This window comes from Elephantulus edwardii, unplaced genomic scaffold, assembly GCF_000299155.1.
Source record: "Elephantulus edwardii isolate Elephantulus edwardi_28Jun2011 unplaced genomic scaffold, EleEdw1.0 scaffold00381, whole genome shotgun sequence".
Taxonomy (NCBI): domain Eukaryota; kingdom Metazoa; phylum Chordata; class Mammalia; order Macroscelidea; family Macroscelididae; genus Elephantulus; species Elephantulus edwardii.
The window spans coordinates 201,875-221,320 of record NW_006400131.1 but is presented as its reverse complement, the minus strand read 5'-3'; positions in this window follow the sequence as shown (position 1 = coordinate 221,320).

The window sequence follows — 19,446 nt, the reverse complement described above, 5'->3', positions numbered from 1 at the left end:
ATAGCATCTCCTAGCAACATGCCAAAGTATGTGAGATAAAGCTTCTTTGCCTCCAAGGAGCACTCTAGCTGTACTTTCTCCAAGGCATAGTTTGAATCAGGCATACTTTAAGTCTTAATCTGGCATCATTGCTACTCAATAACTTGCAGAGTTTCCAATTGCGATATGTCTCCTGTTTTCCTGACTTCCGATTCCAAATGTATTGACTGTGGAACCAAGTAAGATGAAATCATTGACAGTTTCAGGTTTTTCCCTCCATCTCTTATGATGTTGACAATGAGTGGTAAGAACATTTTCCTTGACCTTGAGATACAATCCATGTTGAAGGCTGTAGTGTTTGATCATATGCAGCAAATGCTTCAAGTTCACTTCACTTTCAGTACACAAGGTTGTGTCATTTGCATAACAAAGGTTATTTTCTAGTCTTCCTTCAATCCTGATGCTGCATTCTTTTTTCATATAGTTAAGCTTCTCAAATAATTTGTTCAGCATACAGATTAAATAGATACATAGGAAGGATACTAGTCTGACACACATCTTTCTTAATTTTATACCATGTACTACTCCCTTGCTCTGTTAGCATAACATCCTCTTGATCTAGGTATAGGTTTGACACAAGCACAATTAAATGTCCTGTGATTCCCATTCTTCTTAATGTTAGCCATAATTTATTATGATCCACACAATGAAATACCTTTGCATAGTCAATAAAGCATAGATAAACTTTTTCTGATATGTTTTGCTTTCAGCCAGGATCCATCTGACATCACCAATATGTATCACTGATGTCATGGCCTCTTCTAAATCCAGCTCCAACATCTGGCAGTTTTCTATCTCCATACTGTTGTAGCTATTTTTGAATGATCTTCAATATGTTGTTGCATATGATATGAATGAATGAATGTTTTGTAATCTCCACAATCTGTTGGATCACACTTCTTAAGAATGGAAACAAATATGGTTCTCTTTCAGTGAGTTGACCAAGCATCCGTCCTCCAGATTTCCTAGCAAGGATTGGTGAGCATACCCAAAGTGGCATTTGTCATTTGAAACATGTCAATTGATATTCCATCTATCCCTGGGATCTTACTTTTTCCCAGTTCTTATTCTTTCTCCTTTAACATTGACTTTTGATCTTATGGTACTTCCTGAAAGATTTCAGTGTCAGCTAATTTTTCCTGGTATGGTCATTCTATGTATTCCCTCCATCTTCTTTTGATACTTCCTGAATCATTCAAGATTTTGCCCATTCTGTCTCTAAGTGTGCAACTTGAGACTTGACTTTGGTTTTTAGTTCTTTCAGGTTGAGAAATACTAAGCGAGTTTTTTCTTTTTATTCTCCACTTCTAAGAATATTAAAATAAGTCCACGATCTTGGGTTTCCCACTTTAATTTAAAAATAATCATAAGAACAGAGACTAGAAGAAATGAGAATTTGAGAATAAGCTAAAGTGTTTACAAATGTTAGGTCGATTGAAAGAAATAACAAAAACCTTAATAAAAATATAGATTGCCAAATGAACTATTTCAATAATAATTATGTTTTGCAGCTACAGACTTAATTTCCACTAACGTGGCCTAATGATATGGAAATAAATTAACAGATATTAATTAAAGTTGACATTTATAAACTCTTAGTTTTTAAATTTGCCACTTAAAAGGCAAAGGTAAATAAAGATAAGAGGTAAACAATAAGAGATATAAAAGCAAGACATTGTTAAAGGTTTACTTAAAAACTAAATTTATTAAATAAGTCATTGTTGTTTACCATTGAGTTACTCATAGCTGATCCTGCAGTAGGTTTTCTTCGCCCCCCCCCCTTCAGTGGGTTTTCAAAGGCAGTAAATAGCATATAATGAGATTGTCCATCTTTTTTCCCACAGTATAGTTGGAACTGAACTGCCTGTCCTTGAGTTAGCAGCACACAGGAGGGGTTGCACGTTCTTCTCCTGTGGAAAAGCTGGTGGATTCCAACCATGTGCTTTTGGGGTATAGCAGCACAGTTTTCTCAGCCCTAGGTTAACAACGTGAAAGTTTTTGTATACTGCAAGGAAAAGCTAAGTAGGCTTACGCATGAGAATTATTTAAAGCTTTAAAGTCAATAGAACAGAGTATTTTGCTGTCAAGATGAGAAGATTTTGTTTAAATACTGTCTTTGTTGTTGTTAGGTGCCATCTAGTCAAGTACGACTCATAAAAACCCTATGAACAACTGGATGAAATATGTTTATGGCATTGAAGTCTATGGGGAAGAGAATAGTCTAAAAGTATTATATTTTAGGGCATTATTTTTATCGTAGGAGTACGCAATGAGGGTTGCAGAGTGGATTATATTTGGGGGTAGGGAGTAGGGTTTGGGGAGGTGCGGGGGGATTGTGTACCAATGAGGGAGTTTTTCTTTTGCTTTTCAAGGAGAGGAGCAAAGGGGGGGAGGGGTTTGTGCGGGGAGAAGGATGCAACAATGAATGAATGGAATTCCAAAATCTCTGTAGATGTTCATTGAAATGAAAAATAAACAAACTAATAAAAAAAATATTTAAAAAAACCAACCCTATGAACAGTCGACTTGAACCCTGGCCTATCCTGCGCCATCTTTATCATCCCTGACAAATTCAAGGCAATTACTGAAGTCACTGTGTCAATCCATCTCATTGATGGTCTTCATTGACCCTCCACCTTTCCAAGCATCATGTCCAAGGAATAATAACCTCATCTAACTACATGTCTGAAGTCTGAAAGACAAAGCTTTGTCATCCTTGCCTCAAATAAGCACTCTGGCTGCACCTTCTCCATGACATACATTTCTGTTTGTTTTTTTAGGAGTTCATGGGATATTCAGCACTCTTCTCCAACACCACAATGCAACTGCCTCAATCCTCCCTCTGTCTCCTCATTCATTTGCTGACTCTCTGATGCATAGCATGTGATTGAGAAGAGTATGATCTAAATCAGGTGCTAACTTCAAACTAACATCATTTGTTCTTCAGCATTTTGGAAAGGTCCTTGACAGCAAACTTGCCCAATGCTCTATGTCTCCTGATTTCTTGACTGCTTGTACCAAGGATGTTGATTGGTGATACCAGCTAAATTAAATCATTGACAGCTTCAATCCTTTCTCTATCTTTCATAATATTGACTCCTGGTCCTGTAGTGAGGAACTTTGCATTCAGCAAGTCTGTTGTCAGTCTGAAGACTAAAGTGCCCCTGATTCAGGCCAGTTTTTTCAAGCACTTGTTACGTATCTAAGAGCTGGACAATGAATAAGGATGATAAAGTAGAATCAATGCCCTTAAATTTCCTTCCTCCACCTCTCGTCTCACCTCCAATCCACTTTTCTGTGTATCTCTTTTTCTGAACTCTTGTCATACAAGCCTAGTCATATATTCCTTTTAAACAGTCCTTTCCTTCATATGTTCCAATGCAGTGCTTATTATTTATTTTTTGTCTTTTTTTTCCTGTGCCAAGGATGTATTTTTATTACATTTTTTTAAATGTATTCATTATTGCATATTTTTACCCTTTCCCTCCCTCTGCCTTAATCCCCTCCCCAAATGTTCCATTTGTTCCAAACCGTTCTCATACATATAATGTATGCAATGGAATATAATTGAGAACCCTGTAATCAGCTAATCTACTTATGGTCAACTGATTTTTGACAGGGAGATGAAATCAGTTAAGCGGGGAAATGACAGTCTTGTAAACAAATGGTTGACAAAATTGGAAAACCATCCATAGAAAACTCAAGCAAGACTCTTATCTTACACCATAGAAAAAAATCAACCCAAAGTTGATCAACCACTGAGGAGTAAAATCAAAGACTATAAACTTCATCACAGAAAAACTTGGAAGAACTCTAAAAGTCCTAATCCACCTTTTGAACAGTCTTCCAAGCATAATGAATAACCTACAACCAGATGAGAATAAAATACATGCATGGGGTCTTCTAAGAATCAAATGCCTATGCTGTTGTTGTTATGTGCCATTGAGTCACTTACGACTCTTAGCAACCCTATCTACAAGAGCCCTAAACGCTGTCCTATACTGTGCTAATCTTGCCGTCTCAAACAAACTCATTCCCACCACCCCAAACACAGAATTGATCCATCTCATCGAGGGTCTTCCTCTCCTGTGCTGTCCCTCCACTCTCTCAAACATAATGTCCCTCTCCAAGACTAGTCCCTCCTTTGCAACATGCCCAAAGTATGTCAGACAAAGCTTCAGAATCCTTGACTCCCAGGAGCACGCTGACTTCACCCTCTCCAGGACAAACCTGTTTGTTCTCCTAGCAGTCCATGGTATATTCAACACTCTTCTCCAGCACCACAGCTCAAAGGCATCTATGCACATCAAAAAACTTCTCCAACAAGGTAAAAAGAAAAGCCACAGATTGGGAAAAATATGTGGTAATGACATATCTGATAAGGGATACATATCTAAAATTTATAGAATACTTCAGCATCTCAACAAGAAAAGGTAAAAAAACGAATTGTAAAATGGGCACAGGATAAAAAGAGACACTTCATCAAAGATTTTCAGATGGTAAACAAACACATAAAGAAATGTTCAAAATCCCTCCCTCTATGAGAGATGCAAATTAAAAAAACCATGAGATATCATCTCACCCCAGTAACAATAGCAAAGTTCAACAGAGAAGCAAAAAAGTGCTGGAGAGGTTGTGGAGAGACTGGAAGCCTTCCTTATTCACTGCTGGTGTGAGTGTAAAATGGTGCAATCACCATGGAAGGTGGTCTGGTGCTTTCTCAAAAAGTTGGAAATAGAAGTAACATTTGACTGAGCAATTTCACTACTGGGAATATACCCTAGAGAAACCAGAACCATCATCCAAACAGATGTGAGCACACACCAATGTTTATTGCTGTATTATTCACAATAGCAAAGAGATGGGAAAAGCTCAAGTGTCCATCAACAAATGCATGGATAGAAAAGCTATGGTACTTTCACACAATGGAATACTATGCAACACTAAAAAACAATGAACTCCTAAAACATTGTGCAACGTGGATATCCCTGGAGGATATTATGTTTAGTGAAATATCTCAGTCACAAAAGGATAAATACTGCATAAAACCACTGTTATAAAACAGGACTGACATAGGGGTTTGGGAGGAGAATAGGAAAAGTGTAGATAGATTACACCCTGCATTGGAACAAATGAAGCAAAAAATTATTTAAAAGGAATACATTGTTAGGCATTATGAATGACAACAGTCCAGAATAAGAAGGACATTACAAAGTGGACTGGGGAGGGGGAGAAAATGGAAGGGAAGTAACAATGAATGAATGAAAATTCAACTTTTCTGTAAACTTGCATTAAGAACAAAATTAAAATAAAAAGTTTTATTTGGAAGCTCTGATGGTCTATTGGCAAGAAGCTGCACTGTAATCCCAAAGGCACATGGTTGGAGGCTACCAGCCTCTTCACAGGAGAAGGTAGGGTAATCTTCTCCTGTGTGATTACTGCCTCTGAAAACCCACTGAAGGGTTAGCTATGGGTTGGTTCCAACTCTATGGTACACAACAACAACAACAACATTTTTTTAAAGAGGGAGATTTCATATAATTCCAACATGCAACAAGTTCAAGTACTTCTGCCATAGGACCATGGTATGCAGACTGTGGTCTGAAGACCAGCAGTATTAGCATCAATTAGGAGCTTGTTAGTGATGCAGAATCTTGGATCCTCAGGTGACTCTTTTGATTAATAATGTTTGAGAAGCTTTTGGAGAAACATTTTTCACTAACAAATTCTGAGAGCACATCGGTGTCACTGTATTAATCACATCCCAGCCTGCTTCTTGCTGTTTGCTTACATATCTTCGGCAAGAGTAGACTAGTTTACTGAGCATTGTCTGGGTCTGCATATGTTTTCTGGCCTGTTGGAAACCCCATAATGTTCAGAGACAGTGAATATCTACTTGGCCACTGCAGGGATAATTATACTTAATTGTGGATTCATAATTTAACCAATTTAAGGTCACCAGAATAAAGCATTTGAAGCTATTATGTGGCTAATGGTTCAGACATTTTCATATCTTTGTCTTTAGCATGATAAATGCATAATGTGCTTAACTTGTCCACAAATATTAACTTCTAATGTTTAAAATGTTGAATTACACAATTTAGTGTCCTTGACAGTGTAATAGATTTTGTTTAATAGACAATGTCTAAACCTGAACATAACTCATTTGCTTTTAGTTAATGTAATTTCCCCACAAGGGGTGCTAGGTATAAAGCTTCCTGGTATATGTGGATCTACATGACCTCATGACATCTCCTCTTGAGGCTGTATAGGAACCACTCATACTCTCATTACATCAGATAATAAGGTTGACATGACATGAAATTAAACATGCATATTTCACTCATCTATTCTTTTAATCTTAAAAAATGTGTACATCCTAATATCTTCTGTGGAAAATCTATTTATTTGCCCATTTTGTAATACCCTATAGTATTCTGTAAACTTTTGTTAAGAGACCCTTGTCTGACATGACATTGCCAAATATTTTTTCCCAGTCAGTAAGTGTTCATTTCACCCTATTGGTAACAGTTTTTGACTCACACAGGGACTTAACCATTAGAAGGACCCATTCATTAATGTTATTATCTCCTGGTTGTGGATTTCTGGCTGTATTTGCTAGCTAATCTATACCATAGACTAGGCCTTCTAAGTTTGGTCCCATTTTCTCTTTTATGGTGTGTCCAAAGGACACATAAAAATCCAAAGGAAAAAGGGTGAGGGGTGCAGGGAGACTGAGGTAGGGAGAATCATGGGATCACAGAATTTAGTGGGTGGAGAGAGCGGATGAAGGAATTAGGAAAGATCCAGTGAGAATCTGAAAAAGATAAAGTGAGAATGGACATAGATTAATGGTGTTTGGTTTTATAAATTGCAATGTGTGGGAATGATTGAATGAAACACAATATGAATGAAAGAACATGTATAGCACAATGTATACAAATTTTATATGCAAATCAATAAAATGGAAAATGTATAAAACCATACCAAAAGAGAATCATATGTACATCCAATCTCTACAAAGAAATAGAGAGTTATGTTACCTAGTAAATTCACTCTTTGAAAATAAGCACTTATTTACATATATAATATATACAAACAATCACTAGTGTTTGCTTACATCTTTTCCTCCTTCTTTTGCTTCCATACTTGAGGGCTCAGCCTCAGTTGCCATATCTGTTAGTCTAAGTGTGCTCTGTTGTACATAGGGTTTTCAAAGACCTGCTATTTCATAAGTGGATGGCCAATCCTTTTTCCTACTATGTCTTAATTTGATTGTTCAGATTTAGAACATTATCTGACATACAAGTATTTTACAGAGAAGAGCAGATTAAAAATATTTCCCAATAGCTGAAGAAACCAATAGATTTTGTGTTGTTTCCAGCCTTGCCAGGTGTATTTTGAGCGACCCTTTTCCCTGCTCCACCAGCATTTACATTTACTCCCACCAACTCCATTCAAAAACAATCTCCCCTATACAGTCCTTGAAGTGATGGCCTATATGTCAATCTTTCTGGGCTTCTGTGTTTCTTAACGTCTATAGCTGCCTTCTTAATGCTTCAGTTTCTTCCTCTAAGAGTAGTATCTTTTGATTTCAGGAGTTTCAAACTTCTGCTCCAAAATTGACTTCCTGTGTCTTAGGGCATCTTCTCCTCAATTTATGATACAAGAATTTCCCAGGGGAGGTTGATGGTTTTTATAGATTTCATATATAATGTTGTCTTCCTGGCCCAAGAGCCCCAAGATTTGTAGGTGAGCTTGACCCATAGGCTTCTGGGGGTTATAGTTATTTACACCTGTGTGGTATGAAGCGCTTGCTGCAGAAAGTCAAGGACTGCAGTCTTCAATACGGATTGAAGCTCAACATCAAGAAAACAAAGATTCTCACCACTGGGCCAATTGAGAGCATCACATATGATGAAGAGATTGAGATTGTTGAAAGCTTCCGTTTGCTTGGCTCTACAATCAACACTCTTGGTACCAGCAGCCAGGAAATTAAAAGACGAATTACATTGGGAAAGCCTGCTGTCAGAGACCTCTCCGAAGTACTGTAGAGCAACAATGTCAGTCTGAAGACTAAGGTACATCTGATACAGTCTGTGATCTTTGCAATTACTTTCTATGCATCAGAGAGCTGAACAATGACTAGGGATGATAGAAGGAGAGTTTATGCCTTTGAGCTTTGGTGCTGGAGAAGTGTATTGAATATACCATGAACTGCCTGGAGAACAAACAAGTTCATCCTGAAGAGGGTGAGGCCAGGTTGCTCCTTGGTGACAAGGTTTATGAAACTCTGTCTGACATACTTTGGACATGTTGCAAGGTAGAATCAGCCCTTGGAGAACTATGTCATGCTTGGGAGGGTAGAGGGATAGCTCAGGAGAGGAAGACCCTCAATAAGATGAATATGTTCAGTCACTGGGGTAATGGGAATAGGCGTGCTAGAGACAGTAAAATTGACAAGGGATAGAACAGGGTTTAGAGCTGTTGTACATAGTGTCAACTATGAGTTGTAGGCCACTTGACAGCACATAACAACAACATATACAAACACACACACATATCTATATACATACAAACACATACACTTCATATCTCTCTCTCTTTCTCTCTCACTATGTGTAAGCATTCATATACACAGGGTCAATTGACAGGACCATGATAGATGAAAGAAAGAAGAGATTGAGGTTGTTAACCATTTCCACTTGCTTAGCTTCACAATCAAAACTCTTGGCACCAGCAGTTAGAAAAACAAGATTTGAGTTATATCAGGGAAGCCTGCTGTCAGAGACCTCTCCAGAGTGCTGAGGAGTAATGATGTCAGTCTGGAGACTTAGATGCTTCTTCTGCTCCAAAGCCATGATTTTTTGAAACAACATGCTATACATCAGAGAGCTGGGTTGTGACTAAGGATGGCAGAAGAAGAATTGATGCCTTTGAGTTGTGATGCTGGAAGCAAGGGTTTTGAAGTTCCATCTCACTTACTTTGGGCATTTGGCAAAGATAAACTGATTCTGGAAGAAAGACATCATGCTGGGAAGGGCACAGGAGAAGAAGACCCAGATGAGATTAACACAGTAGCTGCAGCAGTGGGATTAGGACTGCAGAAGTCAATGAGACTGGCTCAGGATAGAGCATGGTTCAGAGCTATTGTACATACAATTGCTGTGAGTTACAAGTGACTTAATAACACATAACAACAAAACACACATGGAGCTCTGGTGGCTTAATGGTAAGGAATTTCACTGCCTATATGTGCTTTGAATCTACCAGCTACTCCAAGGGAGAAAGATGGGCAATTTCTTCCAATACAATTTACAGTCTCTTTTATATGCAAAAAACAACATATACATTTTATGTACATTTATGCACATTTTATATGTTGTGGATGTTATGTACCATCGAGTTGCTTGTGAATCATAGCAACTCTATGTACAAGAACTCTAATGCTGTTCTATCCTGTGTCAACCTTGCCGTCTCTAACACACTCATTCCCACAACTCCACTCACAGAATTGATCCATCTCATCAAAGGGTTTCCTCTCCTGTGCCGTCTCTCCACTCTCTCAAACATGATGTCCCTCTCCAAGGACCAGTCCCTCCTTGCAACATGCCCAAAGTATGTCAGACAAAGCTTCAGAATCCTTAACTCCAAGGAGCACTCTGGCTTTCACCCTCTCCAGGACAAATCTGTTTGTTCTCCTAGCAGTCCATGGTATATTCAACACTCTTCTCCAGCACCACAGCTCAAAGACATCAATTCTTTTTCTATCATCCCTATTCACTGTCCAACTCTCTGATGCATAGCACGTAATTGTGAAGACTATAGCCTGGATCAGATTCACCTTAGTCTCCAGCCTGACATCATTGCTCTTCAGTACTCTTGAGAGGTCCCTACTACATATAAATTATTCAAAGGCATTTGGCTGAGTATATCATAACAAATTATGGATGACATTAAGAAGAATGAGACTCTCAGATCACGAAATTGTGCTCATGAGAAACCTAAACATTGACAAAGAAGACGCTGTCCAAACAGCACTAGAAAACATTGAATGGTTTAGAATATTGCATCATGATTGAAGGAAAATTTATCACAACCTGCCTTATGTAGATGGCACAACCTTGCTTGTTGAAAGAGAAAAAAACCTTAAACCACTTATACTTCAATATCAAGAAAACAAAATCCAGCACCACTAGATCAGAGAAAATATGTTGTTGTTAGTTTTTAGCTGCCATTGAGTTCTATGAACTCCTTTCTATCCTGTACCATTCTCATACTTCCTGACACAAAAGAGCCCATTGCAGCAGTCACTGTGTCATTCCACCTGGTTGAGGGTCTTCCTCTCTTCACCAACCCTCCACCATCCCCAACATCATGTCCTTCTCCAAGGGAATAGCCCCTCGTAGCTCAAAATACGTAATGTGAAGCCTCATCATTCTTGTCTCCAAAGAGCACTCTGGCGGCACTCTCTCCAAGACCTATCTGCTTGTTCTCTTGGCCATCCATGGTATGTTCAGTGCTCTTCTTCAACACCACAGCTCAAAGGCATCCATTTTTTTTCTGTCATCCTTATTCATTGTCCAGCTCCCAGAAGCATAGCAAGTAATTGAAAAGACTACGGCTTGAATCAGATGCACCTTAATCCTGAACTGTCATCAGTACTCCTCAATAATTTGGAAAGCTTCCTAAGTGCAGATTTTCCCAGTGCAATGCACCTCCTTATTTCCTGATTGTTTGTCCCAAGGGTATTAATTGTGGAATCAAGCAAGATGAATCTGTTGATAGTTTCCATCCCCTCTCCATCCACCATGATGCTGCCTATTAGTGCAGTGGTAAGAGTCTTTGGTTTCTTGACTTTCAGATTCAATCCATACTGAAGGCTGAATTTCTTGATCTTCTGCAACAAGTGGTTCAAGTCCTCCTCTCTTTTAGCAAGCAAGATTGTTATTGCTGGTTTTGTGTTCCGTCTCCTCAACTCTGCTTATATGTCCCTCCAACGTGTTAACAACATCTTAAATACTCATCCTCATATTCTTGATTGCAGTTTTATGTTTTTCGAGAGTTTCTAATGCCTCATTTGTTTTCTTTGCATTGTATTTGATTGTTTTTATAGGTTTCTCTTGGCTTTTACTTGTAGAATCCTGTATTTCTTCTAGCTTGCTTTTCTCCATTGAAAATATTCAATCATTGTTCCCTTGAATTCTGTGTCAGAACGTTCCATCACACTTTCTGGCTTCAGAATGTCCCTTGATTCTGGGTTTTTATAACTTTTGGGGTGAGGGTAATACGTTGCTTTGGTTTTGCTATGAGTCTCAAGCTATGCAATGGCACATAAGAACTATTGTTATTAGACTACTCATTGAGATATTAACCCAAAGTTTGACAGTTCAAACCCAAAGCAGTTATTTAAGAAACGGTTGGGGCAACTGCTTCAATAATGCATTGGAACCCCTATAAGGCAGTTCTACTTTGTCCTACAGGGTCTGTATGAGTTGAAATTCTGTTCCTGGTTAGGATATTAGATTTATTATTGGTGTTATTCATTTTGCCTTTAGTTCTTTGCCTTAACAGTGTCATTATGATTTGTTGTGGTTGCTTGACTTTACTTTTTTGGCTGTTTGTTTTAGAAATAATATTGACAAAAATGTTGGGAAGAATGCTACAAGATCAGAGCAGAATGTTAGAATGTCCCAGATAGAAAAAAGAGTTGAGAGCGAGAGAGAAAAAGAAAGAAGCTGATCCCAACAAATGAATAGGTCTTTATTGCAGGGTCTGAGAGAGATGCCAAGTGACCTCACTTTGAGAAGGTCAGAATGGAGCAGGGGCAGACAAGAACAAGTTTCTTCATATAGGGGGTTTTAGGAAGGACTAGGAAAGATGGTATTTTGCTCAGAATTTGGGGTGAGAGTCCTATTAATTAAATTGGATGTGAGCTTTTGTGATCAGGTCCAGAGCCTTATCAGGATCTGGTTGTCTGATCTGTTCTGGTTGCTTTAGACATTATCTGATTTCTTCAAGGATCAGGCCAGGAGGCAATTGCGACATTCTTCCTCTAGAATGTGTTTTCCTTTACCATGATTGTTAGATATAAAAAAAGAGTGTGAGGGTGCAGGGAGAGAAGTAAAGTAAGGAATTGGTCCCAAGAAACTTGTTGCTGTTGTTATGTGCCATCGAGTCGTTTCCGACTCATAGCGACCCTATGCACAACAGCCCTAAACCCTGCTCTGTCCTGCGCCAAACGCACCGCCTCTGACACACCCATCCCGATTACCCCAGTCACCGAATCAATCCATCTCATAGAGGGTCTTCCCCTCCTGCGTTGTCCCTCAACCCCCTCAAGAAACTAGCAGGCCATTATTGTGAGGTCTGAGAAGGAAGCCAAGCGACCCAGCTGCATGGGATGCAGACAGGATCGAAGTGGTGCGTGGGCACTTTGGGGGGTTTCCTTTTTATAGGGGTTCTGGGGAGAATTAAGATGATACTTCTCTGAGTTTGGCCTGTTAATCAAGTTAGGTTTTAGCTATTTTAATCAAGCTCAGACTCTTATCAGGATCCATCATCTGGTCTGGTCTTTGATATGAAGAGCTTAGGTTGTTACCAAGTTTCTCAGGGAGTGATCAAGCTTGGGGTGGTGGGGCAACTGCCATATTCTTCCTTCAATATTGTAAACAGGGTTAATTATTGGCAATTTTTGTAGTTTCTCGTGGCCTAGTTGTTAGAGAGCTGTCTGATTCAGGTAGCACCTCAGTGGTGGTTTGAATAGCTTCTAAAAACCCACTGGAAATTCAACTTTTAAAGTTGATCAGCATTTATAATGGAAATATTCAGAAAACTTGAGAAACTTTATTGACAGAAAATTGACATTTATGACAGGTCTTTTGGGGTTTTTTTTTGTTTGTTTGGTGTTTTTTTTAAACACCACTTCATCCACACAACAAATTATTTCCATATTTTTACAGGTTAAATTATCATACGCTTTCCCCAACTCTCAGGAAAGGAGTTAGAATCTTAATTCCATATCTGTGAGTGGAATTCCTTGGCCAGAGGGTTTTCCTTATTGTGCTAATCTAGCTACAGCAGAGAATACCAGAAGAATGTCTATCTATGTTTCATTGATTATGCAAAGGCATCCACTGCGTGGATCATAACAAACTGTGGCTGACTCTGAGAAGAATGGGAATCCCAGGACATTTAATCGTGCTAATGTGAAACCTATACTTGGACCAAGAGGCAGTCATCAGAACAGAGCAGGGCAACACTGCATGGTTCAAAATTGGGAAGGGCGCATGCCAGGGGCATGTCCTATCTCCATACCTTTTCAACCTATATGCAGAGCAGATTATCCGGGAGGCTGGGCTCTATGAGGAGAAGTGTGGCATTAGGATTGGGGGAAGATCTATCAACAATCTGCCTTATGCAGATGACACAACCCGGCTCGCTGAAACTGAGGAGGACCTCATGCACTTACTACAGAGGGTCAAGGACTGCAGCCTTCAATATGGACTGAGGCTCAATGTCAAGAAGACAAAAATTCTCACCACTGGACCAATCGGTTGCCATCAGGATGGATGGCGAAGAGATTGAGATTGTTCACAGCTTTAGTTTGCTTGGCTCCACAGTCAACACTCTTGGCACCAGTAGCCAGGAAATCAAAAAACGTATTGCAATGGGAAAGTCTGCTGTTAGGGACCTCTCTAAAGTACTCAAGAGCAGCGGTGTCTCTCTGGAGACTAACGTGCGCCTGATACAGGCCATGGTTTTTGCAATCACTTGTTATGCATCAGAGAGTTGGACAATGACTAGGCAGGATAGAAGGAGAATTGACGCCTTTGAGCTGTGGTGCTGGAGAAGGGTACCGAATGTACCATGGACTGCCAAGAAAACAAACAGATTCATTGTAGAGAGGGTTAAACCAGGCTGCTCCTTGGAAGCAAGGATTCTCGGGCTCCGTCTGACATACTTTGGACATGTTGTAAGGAGAGACAGGTCTTTAGAGAGGGACATCATGCTGGGTAGAGTAGAGGGACAGCGCAGGAGGGGAAGACGCTCTATGAGGTGGATTGATTCAGTGACTGGGGTAATCGGGATGGGTGTGTCAGAGGCAATGAGATTGGCACAGGATAGAGCACGGTTTAGGGCTGTTATACATAGGGTCGCTATGAGTCACAAATGACTCTACAGCACATAACAACAACAACAACAACAGCTACAGGAAAGTAGGGTGTGTCCTAAACCTAGTCTCACTTGAATTATAAAAAATTATTAAAGACAGAGCAAAAGCACAAACTCAGAATGACAAATGCTTGTTTTCAAGCCAAGGAACAGAGGGAATACCAGCCAAGGAAAAATTCTCACAGTCCAGAACCATAAGAAAATCATTTCTGTTCCTTAAAGGTTCACGCTTAACGGTATTTGTGACAGTGACACTAATTAACTCAGACTTGTTATATGAGTTGCTGTTGTTATGTTGCTGTTGTGTATTCAAACCATGTGCCTTCAGGATTTCTTACCACTAGGACATCAGAGCTCCCTGCTTTAACTATGTAGTGTGTTATTTATTTAATATGATTTGCTAGGTGGGTTTCTTTTGGGGTCTATATATACACAAAACTTTTTTCCATGTAAATGGATGGTAATTGCTTTTTGGCTTATGTTACTTTGGCATTCCTAGGGGAATGCTCTACTCTCAGATACCAGGGAAAAACTGTACCTAAAAAGTTGCTGCTCTATTATTTTATTTTAATTTTCTATATGAGACCAGAGGCCAGTATTTGCTCAAAAGTAAATATGAGGATATAAGGGGACAGGAAACTAGAGTACTGGAAATGGAACAAACCGAACACAGTTAAAGAGAATGCTGGCTCATTGTGATAACCGTAACTAATGTCATTGAGCAATTTGTGCAGAAATTATCAAATGGGAACCTAACTGGTTGTGTAAACTTTCATCAGAAAGTCAATAGAATCTAATTAAAAAAATAATGTGTCATTGATTTTCTCCTGATAAATGATTTTTTTCCTACTGTTAAACGAGTACTCTCCTAAAACAAACAAACAAATTTAAAAAACCACCAAACAAGTATTTTCTGTTTAATTTGGCTGGAGTCGGTTTTGTTCTTTCAGTATCCCAATAATTCGGGTTAGTAATTAAAAGGTTAAATGTAGAATATATAAGGTTGGTGGATAGTTGTGGTCATGTGCTGTAAATTGATTCCTAGTCATAGCATGGAGCAGAGCTGCTGCATATGGTTTCTTAGACTGTAATCACTACGAAAGCATTTGACTAAGTCTTTTCCAAATGGAGCTATTGGGGGATTTAAATCATTAACCTTTGAAGTAGCAGTCAAGCATTTAAACAATGCACCATCTTTAGCTGATAGTTGTTGTGTACCACAGAAGTCAGAACTGACCCATAACTGACCTTCAAGCAAGTTTTCAGAGGCAATTTATCACAGGGAAAGAGCTTGCTCATCCTCCCATGGAGGGGCTGATGGACTCAAACTATGTGCTTTCAGGATTGCAGTGCAGCTTCTTGCCACAAGACCACCAGAGCTTCCTAAATAGTACTGAAATATATTTTATGTAAGACAAGATTTTTAAAAAGCTTCTAAAAAAGCACCTCTATACTATCTTACCATATCACCAGTTATGTATCCTGTCTCAGAAAATTATTTCAAGCATTAGAAAAGTTCACTTCTCTTAACTCCACTTTTTATACTATAACACATTATTTCTTGCACAACATAATTATCGCTGATTAAATTACAAGTCAAAGAACTGTTCCCATAGGCTTCTCTCTTCATTTGATTTTCTTTAAGTACTCTAATTTATTTCTACTTAATTAAGCAGCTTTACTTCTAGAATCCCATGAGTCACTCCCTTCAATTTTATTTTATTTAATTATTTTACATTATTTACAGGTTATTTTGTAAGTATGTCATTGCTAACTTTACATACTGCCTATAATTGGTACAAGCAAATGGAGTTTTTTGTCTTTAAGATTTTGAAAAATAAGGGGGGTTTGTTGTTGTTATTGTTGTTGTTGTTAGGTGCTACTGCGTCAAGTACAACTCATAGTAACCCTATAAACAAAAGATCTGAACCCTGTTCTATCCTGCACCATCCTCACACTTCCTCACACACAAGAAGAGCCACTGTAGCAGTTACTGTGCCAATCCTCCTGGTTGAGGATCTTCCTCTCCTTCACTGACCCTCTATCCTTTCCACCATCATGTGCTTCTCTGAGAAATAAAACCTCCCATTAACATGCACAAAGTATGTGAGGTGAAGCCTCATCATTCTTGACTCCAAAGAGCACTTTGGCTGCACCATCTCCAAGACATATCTGTTTGTTCTCTTGGACATCCATAGGATGTTTAGTACTCTTCTCCAACACCACAGCCTAAAGCTGTCAATTCTTTTCCTGTCATCCTTATTCATTGTCCAGCTCTCAAATGTACAGCAAGTAATCGGAAAGACTATGACCTGAATCAGAAGCACCTTCATCCTCAAACTCGCATCATTACTCCTCAGTAATTTGGAGAGGTCCCTAACTACAGATTTTCCCAGTACAATGTGTTTCTTTATTTCCTGACTACTGGTACCAAGGGTGTTAATTGTGGATCTTAGCAAGATGAAGCTGTTAAGTAAAATGGCCTCACTGTCCCTAGAATGTCTACTTCTCAGATAAACCCCTTGCCCTAGTTCCAGCCTTCTCAACTACTAGTAGAAAGCGGAATGAACAATATAAGGATGCTCCAGGAATATCACAGAGAATGAACTGACCTAAGACTACACCTGCAAGAAAAAGGTGACAAGAGAATACTGTCCAACTAAGACTTGCTAAACTCACCAACAATCTGTGATACAAACACTTCTGCTAACAAGAGTGGCTGACCTTTAATCTGAGAGCTCAGCCACTTACATCCAGAAATAGAAGAAAATAACATTTTGGTTCACATGTAACCTTGTATGGTTGATTCAAGTACTCTTGGTCTGACTCTAGACTCAATCCCTCTTTCCTCTCATCTCTGAACCCTTAAGTAGACTCATCATAATGTGAACTGAAGACCTTACTCAAAGCAATCACATTTTTCTGTGCTCAGTATCATATTTCATAAAAGCTGTTCAATACTTCAAGAAATTAATGTTTTTGAGAACTTTAGATAGGTAAGTAGACAAATAATAGACAAATATATAGCAGATAATAGATAGCTCAAAAGCTACAATTCAGTTGAAAATACTGCCCAACTCTTTATCATCACCATGAACAACAGCATATTCAAGTTTATTACTGAGGCTATTGTGTCATTCCATCTCACCAAGTTTCTATTTTCTTTTTCTGGACTTATATTTCCCTATATTTTTTTTCATTCCCTATATTTATAACTTCCTTTTCTAGTAATTGACTCTTTTGGCCTAGTTATAAGTAGCTGTGCTGTAATTCCAAAGGCACACAGTTTGAATCCACCGGCTGCTTCTCAAAAGAAGGATTAACCATCTCCTCCCATGTAATTTACTGCCTCTCAAAAACTGCTAGAGGGTCACTTATGAGTCAATTTGACTCAATTACACTTGACCACAACAGTGATGGCACCAGAGATATAGAGAATGCCTGGCTGAAAGCGGAGACTTCTAGGAGAATGTTTATCTGTGTCCTATTGGCTATGTGAAGGCATTTGAGGAAAAGATGATGAAGCTTCGTCTATCATACTTTGGACATGCTATTCCTTGACAATGAACATCATACCAAGCAAAATGCAAGGTCAACAAAAGAGCGAAAGACCTCCTCCAGTGAGATGGATTGACACAGTGATTACAGCAATGGCCTGGAGTATGTCAGAGATGATGAGGGTGACACAGGATAGGTCAGGGTTCATGTCTATTGTGTTTAGAATCACTATGAATTGTACTCAACTCAGCAGCATCTAACAACAACAACAAATTATGAAGTGGTCAACACTGAATCATTTCAGAAAGTAGAAGGACCAAGAAAAACTAAGGAGCTCAAGTTGTACTGAGGTATTGGCAAAAAATCAGGATTCATACACTAAAGGAACGTTAAGATATTTCAGCAAATAGATGCAGTCTAGATGTGTTAACTCATCTATAGCAAGAAATTTGGAAGACAACTACCAAAAAAATTGGAGATAACCATAATTATGCCCATTTTAAAAAAGATACTCTAATATAAGTCAGAAATTACTGAACAATATCATTAATGTTAAACAAATGTAGAGCATTGCTGAACATTATTAAAAGATGACAGGCTACTGCCAGAAATTCAAACTGGATTCAGAGGAGGCTGTCCAATGAGAGATAGCATTGCTGGTGACAGATAGATTTGGGATGAAAGCAGAGGATAACATAAAGATGTTTATTTCTGTTTTATTGATTATGCAAAAGCATCCAACTGTGTGAATCATATGATATTATAGATAACATTGAAAACAATGGGAATTGCACAACACTTAATTATATTTATACAAAATCTGTACAAAAATTAAGAAACAGTAATTTGAGACTAGAAAGAGGATACTGCATAGCATAAAACCAGGAAAAGTATGTGTCAGGATAGTATTGTTTTATTATACTTGGAAAATTCCTAAACTGAGCAAATAATCTGAGAAACGGGACTGTATGACAAAGAATGTGGCACAAAGATTGGTTTTTGCTGTTCTTAAGTGCTATCAAGTTGCTTGCGACTCATAGCAACACTATGTACAACATCTCTGAACCATGCTCTATCTTGTGCCAACAATATCATCTCCAACACACCCACTCCCATTACCGCAATCCATCTCATTCAGGGTCTTTCTCTCTTGTGCTGTCTCTCTACCCTTCCAAGCATGAAGTCCTTCTTCAAGGACTAGTTCTTCTTTGCAACATGCTCAAAGTATGTCTGGCAAAGCTTCAGAATTCTTGCCTCCAAAGAGCAGCTTGCTTTCACCCTCTCCAAGATGAACCTGTTTATTCTCCTTATAGTCCATGGTATCTTCAATACTCTGCTCTAATAACACAACTCAAAGGCATCAATTCTCCTTCTATCATCCCTAGCCACTGTCCAGCTGATGCATAGTAATTAATTGCGAAGACCATGGCCTGGATCAGGCTCACCTTAGTCTACAGACTGACATCGCTGCTCTTCAGGACTCTGGGGAGTTCCTGACAGCATATTTTCCCAATGCAATTAATCTTTGATATCCTGGCTGCTGGTACCAAGAGTGTTGATTGTGTAGCCAAGCAAATTGAAGCTGATAACAATCTTCACTCTTCACTATCTATTATGATGCTGCCAATCAGCCTAGTGGTGAGAATATTTGTCTTCTTGATGTTGAGCTTCAAATTATATTGAATTATATTCAAATTATATTGACTTGCTGAAGTAAATGCCTCAGGCCCTCCT